General features: G+C 36.1%; 1 protein-coding gene across 9 annotated transcripts in view; it reads left to right on the plus strand.

Moving 5' to 3' along the window:
* The window catches only part of SOX6 (SRY-box transcription factor 6), a 381,215-nt gene that overhangs the window by 45,428 nt on the left and 320,722 nt on the right, over positions 1-15,065 (plus strand). For all 9 annotated transcript variants that reach the window (XM_067296074.1, XM_067296075.1, XM_067296072.1 and 6 more), the window contains one exon: positions 11,050-11,120. The gene's annotated coding sequence lies outside the window, so the exon portion shown is untranslated. The remainder of the gene's footprint in view (positions 1-11,049; positions 11,121-15,065) is intronic.

Below are 15,065 nucleotides of genomic sequence, written 5' to 3' on the forward strand. Positions count from 1 at the left end.
AGGTGCACAGTATATTATTGTGAGGATTAATAATAGTAGTGTCTGACTTTGCAGTGAATTATGAGGTACTGAAATTTCCACAAGCAAAGCTCTGAAAATTTCTAAGATATTTATTACCTCATTTTGGTGACAGAGTAAAGAGTAAAATCCTAGATCCATTGAGATTGTGGTGCTTTTGCAATGATTAAAGTACAGCCAGGTTTTAACCCCATGTTCCAAAAATAGCCATGCCTTCCTGTGAGATCAGGAGAGTTCCCATGATTTGCTATATTACTTGTAGGGCCTGTATTTATTCTCATTGGATAGTGTGTCTGTTGACATTTTCAAACTGCATATCCTCGTATAACTGTAAACTAACTCTTAAGACCCTGTATGGCAATTTAGACAGCACTCAGAACAACAGGATCATGAACAGAGCTGAAACCTGTAGTAGCACCCTAAGGCAATTAGTTGCAAACAAAGTGAAGGATTAAGTTATCTGGAAGCAAGGAATAGTTAGTGATAAAATCACTGAAATTAGAATAGTAATCTTTAGAACTATAACATTTTACAGTTTCTTTAATGAAGAAAGAAAAGAATAAGGATTAAAAACTTTGTCAAGTGGGAAACATCTTCTAATAATGTGATTTTGTTTCTTGAGAGTGCATTGACTAGGAATGTAAATCTTTTCTTGTTCCTTGATTTTTCTGAAAAGTTTTTTTCTTATACACAAGTAGTTAAAGTCTGCACTGCATTCTGAAGGGTGCATATGCCAGAAAAAGAGGGCAGGGTCACCTGGAAAAAGAGATATTTCTAGCTCAAAGAAGCAAAGTATGCCCAGTTAAAGTAAAATAGTGGAATCAGAAAATATTACAAAAAAGAAAAAAAAAGCTGCATACTTTATAGTTGCCTGGGAGTAGTTATAACTTGTGCACTAATGATTTCTGATGGATGTTGCTGGTGTTCGTTAAAAAGAAAACAGAGAAAACAACACCCTAAAATTCCACAGCAATAGCTGCTTCATTTAGCACAAGTCAGAAACATATTTGAAGCCCTTCTTAAAGAACTTTCTTTTTAATGAAATACAAGTTATTCCCTATATACCTTTCTTTCCTCCTTCATTTTCATTTGTTTAGTTAAACCAGTGATAAGATCTTTTAATGAGACATGTCAGGCTGATGAGTTAATTTGGTGAAACTTTTAGGTTTGCTATCCAGATTAATGTGAACTTTTTTGATTTTTTTTTTTTTTTTTTTTTTTTTTTTTGTAGATCAATATTCCGTTTTCATTTCTGAAATATCATATGCAAAGCACCTAGTAGCCACCCCTCTAGCTGTCAGCTTTGCATTGCTGGCTGTCAGTATCATGCTGAAGACAGGTGCAGATAGCCTGAGGCTCACAGATACTCAGCAATGCTAGAAGATGCCTGGAGATATGGTTTTATATGACTACTTAAATAAGCTAAGAAATTGTTCCCCAAATTGCTTTCAGCATGTAAAAAAGAGAACACCCATCCCCCAAACTTGAATTTAAATTTGTAGTTGTGGGCGCTTTGTGTTAAAGCGCAGGCCATCTCTGGATCCAACCAAAGCTGATAAGACTGGACGATCAGCAACCTTATTAACTTGTCATCTCTGAACACACTGCAAAAGTCAGGCTGTGAACATAGGACTGATTTGTAGATAGAAAGTAGTGTTTTAGTATTTTAACCTGCGTGTTTCTTAGTGACTGGGCTTAACATAAATTGGAGCTAGGAGTAGTTGTATCATTTGTTTGATGGGCAGTATTGCCTGCAAGGATTTCAAACTGCGGTGAATATGTTTCAATTACGGTTTAAAAATATCTTGCAGATCTTGTAATGCTGAGGAAAAAGTAGGAAATCAAAATCTTTAGATGATAGGCAAAAAGAAAAGGTATGATTTTGACAGAGATGTTATAGGTGACATTCAGAAGAAACCAGGGCTTCACTTGGTTAAGTTTCCAAAGCTTGAATTCTTATCACACAGATATCTTACCCTTTAAGGCAAATTTTATTTCAAGATGTACACTTTCCCTAATTAAATCTAATTTTTGCTTGCTTTATTTAACTATTGAAGTAGTCATACCTTCGGAGAGACTGAACGGAGACTGGGAAGTTTTTATTTTGAGAGCTTGGTGAGGTCAGCTTTTTCTTTTCTCACCCTTTTCTCCCTCTCACTCGCCCTTTTCTCCCTCTTGCTTGCACACTCTTCTCGCTCGTGCTTCTCTCTCTCTTCTCACTTGCTCTCTTCTTGCTCTTGCTCTCTTCTCGCTCGCTCTTATCTGTGATTTATTTATCGAGCATATCAGAATTATTTGTCTTCAGGACTGATTACTGGAAATAATTGCAAATAAAATGGTCCTTTGGGCAAAATACAAAGCCATATCCTTGCTAATAGCTCTCTGTGACACCTGCATGGGCAATCATTTTCTGACTGAGAATATATATGTAAGAGAGGATTCTAGTCAACTGAACAAATCCTTGAAGAAAGAAGTTTTATTTACTTATGATCTTTCTAAAGCCGGATTAAAATGAGATTACATGGACCTCCTTTTCTCTGGTTATGGTGTCAGGAGATGTTAGTTTCAAAAATCAGAGCTGAGAAGGGAAGTTAGTATATGAGATCTTTCGTTTATTTTTTTAGAAAGATTTAAGCTATAATTATTATGTCTCAGGAAAAAACAAGCTATGTAGTAAGGAGATTTTGTCCCCCAGGGAATCCAGGGAAGTAGACCTGAAGGTAGGCATTTTTAAGGCCTTCTAATTGATTTTTATGTCCTACTTCTTAACTAACTTTGAAAATCTGAGCCTCAGTAATATGGTGCTCTCCAACATAGAACCCCCATGTTATGTCTGGTTTAACACTAGTTTCAATGGGAGTAAACGGCACATTTTATTGTAATGTTACAAAATAGACCATTTGGAAAAGAAAAAAAATTGAGTCTGTGCACAGCTGACTTAGCTCCTGGCCATTTGGCTCACAACCTGCTTACATTAAATTCCTCTGAAGGTACGGGTACATTTTTTTTGTTTATTTTTTATTGAAACCAGTGATCTTTATTTTTTTGCTGTGTAGTGCTCTGCATTTGTGGCAGGAAGAATGTCCAATAGTCAAGGGAATTTGCAGGTCTGAGTTCTATATAGTACAAATTATATGCTGGAAATTTAAATAAGGCGATCTGTTCCCTTGCGCTGGTTTTATCTTTGATATCACTAAAATACCAGCTAGACATTTCAGCTATCTTACCATTTATAGCTGTTGGAAACAAGGGTTAAAAAATGGTAAAAAAAAAAAAAAAAAAAGGGGGGGGGGGCTTTCCCAATCAACACTTATTCTGACATCTCTTCTTCTTTGCTAGAGGCTTTAGTATCCTGTTTAAGAGATTTCTTTTTACTATTTCGAGCTCTGTTTATGTATATGTAGGTATTAGGTTTTTAAAAATTGTGCCTAGGAGTTTGCATCTCTTAAATGTAGCACAAGGACAATTTAATAGGTATCCAAGTCAGGGTGCAGTGAAAGAACCTGGTGAAGATGTGTCCTAAACCCTTCTCATATTCTGTAGCAAAAACTTCAGAATTTGAACTGTAATATATGGTAATCATAGCCTCCCATTTTATTTAACTGATCACAACTCTACATAATTCTTGATGCTTTATCTAGCAAAGAAAACACAGTCAGTGAATTTGCCTTTTTCTTTTCAAAGAGACCATTTATTTGCTCAGAGAAGGTCAGAAATTGGAGATAAAAAGTTGGAAATAAAATGAATATGTACCTTTTAATATAGATAGTTGATCTGAAATTGAGGCAAATCAATGAAATTCCATAGTGCTGTGTAATTCAATTTCAATTTAGTCCAGTCCAGAGCTCATAAAGCACATTAAAGAGACTTAACTACATGCTTAATTACAGGTTTGAATAAAATTTTATGGTCTTTACACTGTCCATTTCTGTCACATGACTGAATTGAAAGAACATACCCTCTTTATTTAAATAAAGTAAGGCAATTCTTCAGTAAACCTACTTTAAACATCGTTCTCCAGATGAAATAGCAGAGAAAATGACATAAGATATATTCAAAAGATAAAGGGAGCCAAAAACTAAAAGGACTATCGCTACTTTAAATACAATTTGTCAGGAAAAAAATCAGTATGGTAGGCTAACAACTCCTAGTATGTATTCTTTCTTCTTCTTCTTCTTCTTCTTCTATAATACAGTTTTACATAATGATAATATTATATAATAAACAAAATCATTGTTATTATTTTGTGTTACAGTTGTATCCAGAGACCCCATTTGAGGTTGCATTACAGTAGTGCCCTGAGGCCCTGTTATGGTTGTAAGTCCCTGTGCACGCATAGTAAGAAATTAAAAAACTATCATTCCAAACAGAGAAAGTACATTTAAGGCAGGAAGAGAGAGAGGAGAAAAAAATTTGCCAAATGCTACAATACAGATCAATGCCAGAGCTGCAGTACAGGTCTCCATATAGTTGACCTCAATGGTTGTGACAAATATGAGTCTCTGAAGATTGTCCGTGTATGCCAGTTCAAAGCCATATCCTCTACGTACCGCTGCTTCTCTGGAGCATCAAATAACTTTCCAGATAGAGTTTGTATTTGCTGTAAAACTCTCGCTGTATTCGATATATCCTTACAGCAGTACCGCATACTGAAGGGGTTTCTGGTATCTGGAACACCAGTCACAGTTCTCAGGGCTTGTAATGCTGTAACTTTTCATTCTGGGCTTAATTTGCCTTGTATTGCCTTCAGCACGTGGATCTGTACATGCAAGCACTACAGAAATGTACCAGTTTTGAAAGCTTTCTCTGTTTGCTTTAATTCAATCATATTGATTAGGAATGACCCAGCCTGTGGCTATTAAAACGGCATGTAGCTCCCAAGGAGCTCAGAAATGGGTTCTGTGTCAGAGCTACATCATGTGAATGGCGGTGGGCTGCTGGAGGAACTGCGGGGAAATCCGAATCCCTTGATGTGGGAGCAGGGAGCCAGCAGCACTTAGCAGCCTGCTCTGGGCCACTGGGGAGGCTTTTGCTATCTCTAACCAATGAGTTACAACTGGAGAGCCTCCTCTCCCTTCAGCCTTTCAAGCAGTGTGGTGTGTGTCTTGTGGTTCTTATCTGCTTGGAAGTATGAGTACAGAGCTTATCAGATCTGGAATGCTAGTCCCCTTCCTTTTTATATAAAAGAATAAGTACATATTTAGGCATTTCTTTCATCCACACTGTGAATTGCACATTTTTGGTGTTTTCAAGTGCATTTTGAAGCGGCAGGTATAATAGTACATTTAAATTAGTTGTTGGACATGTGCAGTACTTTTTTTTTTTTTTAATCAAAATCCTTTTAGTCTTAACCTGATGGCATGCTATGAAGTGATACAGCCGAAAGACCTTAATTTTGTATTCTGTGCTTAGGTCTTGTAGTGGTTGGATGCTTTATAGATACACAGGCACACAGCAGAGAAACCTTCATGAACTGTCTTTTGAAGACACAATGTGTCTTTTGCAAATGCATATGCCTTTACAGAGGAGATCATAAGGAGCGGTTATAATCAGTTATATAATATATAGCAGCAAGATCATGTGCCGCTACCAAGCCATGCCGTTTTGTGATAGACAATAGAAGACTGTCTTGTGAGCCACACAACGGTGTTTGGCAAAAGTGGGGGTGTTTACGGGGTTCCTTTTTTTTTTCTCTCTCTCTGAGTGGTTCACAGAAACACCATCTATTGTATGCCTATGTTTACATGCTTTTTGTAGGCAGATGTGAGGTTGCTCTAAACTAGAAGACATGTAGTTACGTAAGTGCTAACCATAGCTAAACTGGATTAGAGTGGGTTTGTGGCCAGTCATCTCCGAGCGTGGGCAGCGTGAGCTCACATCTCCCTCCAAAACTCTGTGGAGATGTATCTTATTTTAGGTATTTTTGAGTCCCATTCCTGTAATAACGACATCTGACATGTAAAATTGTAAAGAAACACTGTAATGGAAGAAATAGTACCTTCTTTTTGTGAAAAACTAAGAAGCACAAAGAAACTTCTTTTGCTGAAGGTTGTGCAGCAAATCTGTAGCAAAGCAAGGGGCTGAGTGCAGAGCCCTGGAGACCAGTGTTTACACTATATTCACCACATTGTTCTTACCTCCCAGTGATACAACATGTGTTTTAAAATGATCAGTTGTGTAACAGGCAGTATACTTTGATTCCTCCTCTGATAGACCATTTGGCCGTGATCTCAGTTACAGAACACAAAAATCCAAATGAGTATCATTGCAGAGGGACTATTCTAAAATGAAAAGCATTAGGTAAACAACCCTTTTTTGCTAATGTATGGAACCAAGGACAGTAAACAATTTAAGAAGAAGCCAGCAAAGATACTAAAATACAATCCTGGGGTGCAGAAGAGAAGTGACACAAAAGGAAGATAAGGGGAATTCCCTCATGTTTTTTTCTAGAAAGTCTTGTCAATAGTGGTTAATTGCTGTGTTTACCTTCCTGTTTCAAAATGATTGTCTGTGAAGAGTTGTCCATGTTTAAGTAAACCATTCTTCATTGAATCATCTTGAAGCTATGCCCTTTACCTCAATTAAGTAAGATTTTTAGAAAACCAACTCAAAGGATCTTATCATAATCAACCTTCCGCCCCCTTCATTTTTATGATTGTGGTTGTGGGCTTACAGGTCATTAATGTTGTTTTAATTGTGCAATTTTGCACATTCAGGGTGTGAAATTGCTATGTGAATCAAGCCCTAAATGTATAACTTCATTTCTATATTATTCCTTCTTCTCATTTCACATCATGCTGTAATTCTGAAAATAGGTTTTTAACAGTTGTTGAATGGTACATATTTTAGTCCCAGCAGCCCACAATGATAGGCCACATTCTTAAATGATATAACATGATGCCATGCTTTTCACTAAATAACTGCTTCCATTTTTTACTCGCAGGCTTCCTTCATGCTCACTGATGACTGTGCACAGAAAATACAGACTACCTGTAGAGGCTGTATCTTAGAAGAATCAGTCTTTTAATGAAAGCTTTTATAAAATGAGTATTTTTTTTCTTCTTTCCACAAGTGGTGAAATCTTGTGTTGTGCAAACTAAAATCTCTTGAAATTATTAGAGCTGACAGTGTTTGGGAGAAAAGAGGACTATTTTATAAGTGATTATAAGTAAATACATTCTGCTATTTATGGCAGTTTCTTTGGTTCATAACAGTTAAGGCATACGTGATCCTGCAGTCATTTACTGTTGTATGTAATCTATTATATGACCAGGATTCTCTTCATGTCAGTATACTTTTGCAAGACAAAGCCCTCTTTTTGAAAAGTGAATTGTTTTGAAGGATTCTGTGAAATTGTTGGATGATTGTGCATTGTTCTTTCTGAAGTCAATGAGAGATGGTTAAGATTAATACTGCTTTCAAGGTAGGCCGGTTGCTTTTTGGTGTTTGCTGAAATGACCGTGGTCTTCGTTCATCTTACCTGACACCCCACACACCGTGAAAAACTGCTAGTATATTTGCTTTTTAGCAAAACTTTTCATTTAAAATGTACTCATTTTTCTGGCTTTATAGACTGGGATTTTCAAAGGCAAACAACAGGAGATACTCGGCCTTTACCGATTTTCACTGAAAGCTAGTTGCCTTAATTCATATGTCCTTTTGGAAATCCTGTCTTGAAGTCCTGTCCTTCTGAAAATCTCTCTTAGTGGTTTCTTCTTTTCATGATGTACTAATGACAGTGTGTGTTACTTGATTTTTTTTTTCCCCCCACTTTCCAAGTCTTGGGAGTTCCTGGTGTGCTTGCTGTGGCTGTTTTCAATGGCAAGTGTCGCAGAAGCATAGCCAGTAAGTTCATTTCCATCTGGTAGGTTGCATCTGCTCTTGCCTCCTTTCCCCTGCATCACAGCCCTGCTTCAGCCTGTAGCCTGGAGTGTTGATTGGTCCCACAGCACTGGAATTACTGGTACACAGATCTAGGCCTTTACACCACGCCTCTCCTCTGCTGCTGAAAGTTTAGGCATTTTAACAACATGGTAGAACAGAGAGTCAACTACAGTACAGTAAGACAAAAACATAACCTCTTTGGTCTAGTTCATGCTATGCTGTGATTTAAGTATGCAACACCTTTTGGAGAAGGCACCTGAAATCAAAGTGCGGATTGTTCTTACAGCTTCACTTTTCCCCTTTCATAGCGGGCCTGGGAGAGCCAGTCTTTGATAAGCATGCTAGAAGCTTTCCAAAGAAGCATCTAAAATACCTGAGAAATTGGTTTTGAGAGTGTTCTGACTGTAAAATATCTGAGTGAAGTTACTGTTGGGACTTGTACCAGTCAAATCAAGAAAATAAAGAAACCTTCATTCTTGTATATGTTTATGCAACAGCTATTTGTCTGTGTAGCCACCTGGAGTTGAACTTGAGACATCTAAAGTGAAAGCATAAATGGTTTAAGCTGTCAGAACAAAAACTAGACTCCTAAAAGGGTTAGGTCTTGCTTCTCAACAACAGTGGGAGTTGCGCCCCCCCCAAATGCCTTTAAAAGATGCAAGTCTTATTGATCAAAGGGACAGGTATAAAAATCTACATGGCAGAATTACTGACCTTTATAGAATTGTTCCTTTTTTTTTTTAAACTTTTTAAATGTAATTTTACTATTTTACTTTTATAATTTATATAAGATACACGATAGAAATTTTGTATTAAACTTGTGATGTTAGTGTTTGATGAAGAGAGGGATTTTCATGGAAAAGAAAAAAATTTTTAGGCAAAAAATTACTTGGAAAACTAAAAAAAAAAGTTGTGCAAAGCTCATTCATACAATATAGGACTACATGTATAAAAAAGAAAGATACAGCTGGCAACCACTTCATTTAATTAGATCATGAGGGTTTTTTTAGTGTTAGCTATGTTGTCTGCCTTTTGAGCCAGCAACTGTGCAAGGGAAAATGAGTCAGGATGGTAAGAAAGGGTATTGCTTTCTTCCATATAAACCCCAGCAGCTTCGTATTTGAGTTTTCACTATGAATAACAATTGCTGGTAGGTTGGAGTGTTTTCACCATTTTACTTGCACTCTGGTTGTGTTGGCAGACTACTGCTGTTGCTACTGAGCATTTAGTTGGTTTCCTTTGAACGCACTGTATATAATGCACTATTTTATTAAATTAACCAAGGAAGCATGAGGTTAAGGGAAAAGTCATTTTTTGATTATTTTGTATGATGTACTAAATATAACAGCCTCGCCATTTTGAATAGATTGGACTGGCTTTGGGCATTCTCTCTCTTTTTTTTCCCTTCACCCTACTTAGCTGCATAACAGGGAAGGCAACATCTCATTCCCGGGTCCAAGGTGCTGTCTGAACAGCAAGCCTTAATTTGCTCAGGATCACTGGGCATGGTTAGCCCTGTTCCGTCTTCTCTCCTGCATTGCTGCCCTTACCGTGAAGGTTTCACATACCTACTATTCTGCAGGGTTTTTTGTCCAACTAAACCTTTTCCCAATAGATTAAATATTAGCAGAATGTTATGGCTAAATTTCAAATTTTGTATATTTAACCTTTACCCCTAATTGTTTGCCCAGCATAAAGGTTTGGTGCTTTGTTCCTAAATTCTCTCCATGAGGTGGTGTGCTTTAAAGTGTATTTATACTCTTTCAGATTAATTAACTGTGACCTTATGAACCACTGTCCTTGTTTAATTGGTGGCTCCAAAGCACACTAATGGCATAAATCAGCTGATAATGAGATTCAGACTTGCTTTTAAAGTATATAATAACACTGCATTGATACAGCAAATGAGATTTGTTGACTTTCTATTGGTATTACAGGAGAGAAGACACAACTAAATGTGTGCTTTCAGGATGGGGGAGGGCTTGGTTGGAATGAATAATATGCACTTCAGGGTGGGTGTATGAAATAAGGAGGATATTCTGCATCAAGATAAGTTTGGTATTCTCTCCTTGTCTCTAGGCAATGTGCAGTACTGGCTGGTGCACTTTAGGATACAGCAACGTTGTGGGAAGGTGTTTCTTAAAGATTACTGGAGGCTAACAAAAATGATGATTTCATCTTAAATATAGTTACATGTTTTTAAACTAAGCTTACACCCACTGTTTTATGAACTGCAAATTAATCAGATAGCTCCCAGAGAACAAAAAGGTTTTGACCTAAACTAGTTGCCCAGGCTCCATGACTATTTTCAGTTTAATGTTACCCATATCCATCCTCACATTTTGGAAGGAAAACAAGGACTATGCAACAAAGTTTCTTTGTTTTCATAAGAACTAAAAATGTGCTGTATGTAGACCAAACAATAAAAATAAACTACTGAACTACCTTCTAATGCATGGGGGTTCTGGAGAGAGGAAACCATGGATATTTAGAGGCATAAAGTGAGTCATTGTGCTAGTTAAAGAATTTTATAAGGCAAGCTCTGTGGGTTTGAGTTGCATCTGTTACCTTTCCAGCTAGAACTGAGGGGTATGCAGCAAAAAGAATGTTGGATTTAATCATGCCGTATAGTGAACGCATTGTACTTAGACTAAGCTTCTAATTGGGATCTAGACCATAGGAGAACAAAACTGTTAGTCTGTCTTTTTGTATGAATTTTGCCTTAGATGGGTTCCAGTTAAGCACACCTAAACAGTGTTGTTTTAAACTGGTTAAGCTGCAAAATACTGTTAACAAAATACTTAAAAAAAGGAATGAATGTTCCATAGCACTTAAAACAAAACAAACATCGTAGCTATTTTCCTTATTGAATGATAACCATGCTTGTATTTGTGACAGTTCTTAGAAGCTGTAATGGACTGGGTTGCTATGGTGTGAGATGCAGAACAATGAAATAATTGTTTCTCCTGGTATTGGCTTCCTGGAAACAAATTCTGTGTAAATTACTTGGCTGAAATAGTGACAACAGTGCTGTTTGCGGTATTATTTAGTTCATAGTTAAAAATTGCAACTATTTATAATAAGAAAAAAGTAAAATTTATCAGTTTTATGCTGTGTTTTAACTTTTTTTTCCTCCTATATTTTCAGGTCAGTTTCATGAATTCAAAAGCAACTTACCAGTGATTTCTGGGAGCTGGGGCTGATTTTCTTGTGTATTTGTAAGTATTTGTTGATTCATCTTCCTATTAGGTACTTCTTTGTAAATCTGTTTTAACATGAAAGGTAGAAACTATTCTAAAATGCCATTGTAATATAACATTTTTAGAATGTTCTCTTATTAAGAAATGTACCTAACTAAGAAGCTTTGGTTTTTTTTTTTTTTTTGCTCTAAATGTATGCTTTAGTTATTCAGGTGGCTATAGATACTCGAATTAGCAGTGAATATCCTTGTTATTTCAGGCTTTCCTTTGGTTTTCCTAATAATGAGAGAATAGTGCTACAATTCTGTAGCACATCGAATTATGACTCTGTTGTTGATAGCACTGCATCTTGCTGTTGTGACGAAAATTGTTTCTAGAAGTGATTTGGAGCTGTGATTCAAGACTGACAGGACTTTTAGAGGAAATGCTACTTGGGTTTATTGAGGAAATGCTGAGACGACCACTGTTTGCTGAACTGGGAATGTATTTATATTTATCCTGGAGAAAGCTGACCTTTATGGTTGCAGCAAAATGACTGAGACTCTAGTCATTTAGGCCATGACCCAAGAATATACTTCAGCATATGCCCAAGTTCAGATAAAGGAAATGGGACCAGGCCTATGCATAAGTGCTTTAAGAAAGGGAGGGTTAGAGAAGAGTGTCTATGAAGAAGATACTCATTCATGCAATGAGTAGAAAGCTTTCAGAATTGCTGTTTTGAATAGTCTTCAGCTTTATTCAAATATAATAAGGAAAATCTATTGGGGCTTAGGCTTGACATGGTATGAATTATTGCAATGCCTTCTGCACGATGTAGTATAAACGAAACCAGTCTATACAGCCTGCTTTCTTAAGTCACAAATATAGTTTATGAATAAATATTTATTCAATCATTTGTGGAAAAAAAGTTCAAAAAACTACATTCACCAGGGAAAAATATGACTGTTTCTCCTTTCCACATGGAAATGTGTTCAGTTTGTACTAACCCTTCCTCTTTACAAATGTTTAATTGCATGTATGGCTTTACTATTACATTTGCAATTTACAGGTCAGTAGGCATTTGTTTCTTTTTAATAAATGCTGTCAGTCATATTTATAGAAAAGATTGTTAACAAATAATTTTAAACAGCAATATATAATATAGCAAATAATTTAAAAGAAGCATTACCTTTGAAAAATACTTTTCAGATGGCAATGTAAAGTTATAGGGTGATTGCTGAACTGATAGTGAGGAATTTGTTGTAACTTTTTCTAGCTTTGCCACTGCACTGTTTTATGAATCAATCACTTAGGCTTTCTGTACCTCAATTTTCTGATCTATAGATGGAAATAGTAATTTTAAGACCTTACAAAATTCTTTAGTAACAGTTATGGACTCCTGATCCGAATCCTGTCTAGGTTGGCAGTGACAGAAAGCTGTGGTAAACAAATATTGACATATAGTATACTTTGAAAACAGTGTTCGTGTTTAGGTCGAGCAGATAGGTATATTATAAAGTACTTCAATGAAAAATGTCAGCTGTTGTTATCACACAGCTGTACATAGGCTTTTGCAGAATAAGTTGTTAGTACGGTTAAGACGCTTTACAGTATTGTGGCCATGAGAACTGGAACATGGTTCAGCAGTCTTACAAAAGAAGCCAAGTAAGTGATTATACACAATCACTGTACAAAATGAACTACAGTCTCGTCTTTTGTAGATATTCTCTGCAAATCAGAAGTCAGTCATACTGACACAAATTTCTGGAGAAGCTAACACTACTGCTGACTGTCCTTGTGTTTTGATTAGAGGACTTCTTTTAATATTTAGCATTATAAATCTAGGAACAAATCCAAATCCTAAATTCAAAGAAACTGACAATTAAAAAGTAGGATGTACAACTAACCTGATACAGTCCAGTGTCTCCTCAGATACTGAAAACAGGATTGAAGTATACATTCTATATTAATACAGGTTTAGATACTCTTAATTCATCTCTGTTTTACCTCTCTGAACTTGCACATATTCTGAAGGTACTATACATCAGTTCAGCTGATACAGACTCTTAGTGTGCGGTAACAGTAACATGTATAGTGTCATAAATGTTCACTGTGCACTAGAGACTAATAGGGGAGGTTGTTTACCTCAAGTATCTTACAAATTAAAGGCTTGATTTCTGCAAATACTTACTCATGTGAGGTGGCCGTGGAGTCTGATCAGAGCAGTAGCAGGACCTGAGGATGAACAAATAGGCCGTAAGCAAATGATACCACATAAGGTGGAAGCTTTGGGGGTACTTGTGGAAGACAAAAGTTTTGCATATGTGAGGAGTTTTGAAAAGAATCAATTCTGGGAAGCATGTAAAAATTCTTATGAGAAGTGTATACTTATGCTATAATATTTGGGCGTGTTTTATAGCATGTTTGTTTGATCTGTACTGCAAAGGGAAGGAATGTAGATCAACACTAGGGAGATTCATCTTTGTAACTGTACATATTTTCATACAGGAATACAGCAAGATCAGCATACAGGAATACAGCAAGATTTAAAAACTTCTATAAGTCTATACCAAAGCTATTTCATCCAGGGGCTATAATAACTTTTTCCCCAAATTTTTGAAAGTTTTGTCATAAATGCGTTCTGCTCTAACATGTAATTACTTGGATCATCCAGTTCAGACAACTTTGGTTTTTTTTGTCATAGTTGGCTAGTTTTGTTCAGGAGAAAACAGGATTGATGATTCATACAAAAGTAAATTGCACGGAAAATGTGACATTTGTGCTTTTGTGTAATGCCCACAAAGTAATTGTCTTAACTGAAGGTTACTTTTTTCAAGAATATGGTCTTAACATGGTTTAATTCACTTAATTGTTCTTCTCAAGTAGGTTTGTCCAGTAGTAAACTGCAATAGTTATTTAAAGTTACAAAAGGGAAAATAGATGTCCTCTAATAACACTGTATGTAAAATAAATTTTGTGTGTATGTTAGCAATTACATATACTTTTTTACTAACAGCTCGGTTTCTGTGTAAATGTTTTATTGTAACGTGAGTGTGAAGTGAAAACACTGACAGAGGAAAAAAAGTCTAAAATGAATGGTGGTAAAGCCTATGAAACTTGAATGCCTTGCTAGAATAGCTCTTCAGTGAAAAGCCTGCCTTGAAAATATGCTGAAAACAATATAATTGGAGTTGAGACTAAAATCAAATTGCTTTAAAAATGAATAGCAGCTTTTTTTTCAAAGAAGGTTTGAAAATAGAAACACTGAAGACATGCACACACACACATGCCTGTGCATACACACACACGCATATAATGCAACAAAACTCATAGTGTAGGTAGGTAAACGTTATCTTTTCAAAAACTTCAGAAATTCAGACAGCCCATCATCAGAGGCTATATTTTGCCTCAAGGTCAGTATTTAACATGTTTCCTCAAACAAACTTTTAATGCAATTTTTATGCTTCCTTGGTTTAGTTTGGAATGGTTCTATTTAAAACTTAGGGATTGTTTTTATTTACAACATGGAGCATCTGACCAAATAGGTTTGTGTTTTGTATCTGTTGCAGCTTGTTTAAAAAGAGAAAACTATTAAATTGTGAATATTTACATGATAAAGTCAAAGAAGGCACAGCTTATCTGAAGCAAGTGAAGAATTTTGTGCTTTGGCACTATTTAGCTTCGCAGGTTTAATTGATAACATCTGATGTTCTACTGAATTATGGTTAATTTATTCGCGAAAATATAGGGTCTATATTTTCTAGATAAACAATATACTGAGCTCAGTTGCTAAAAAGTAGATTTCCAGTTTCATTTTCCTCTTCTTAAGACGTAATTGTTCATCAGCATTTTGGACAAGGAGGTCTTTATCAGATTATCACTTACCTTTCTGTGTAAAGAACAGATTCTTTCGAAATTCCTCTTGAGAAAGCTAAGTGGTGCCTTACCAGGAACTCTGTTTGCTGCAGTGTCTGTAGCTTTTTA

Source organism: Apteryx mantelli, chromosome 4 (genome assembly GCF_036417845.1).
Source record: "Apteryx mantelli isolate bAptMan1 chromosome 4, bAptMan1.hap1, whole genome shotgun sequence".
NCBI lineage: Eukaryota > Metazoa > Chordata > Aves > Apterygiformes > Apterygidae > Apteryx > Apteryx mantelli.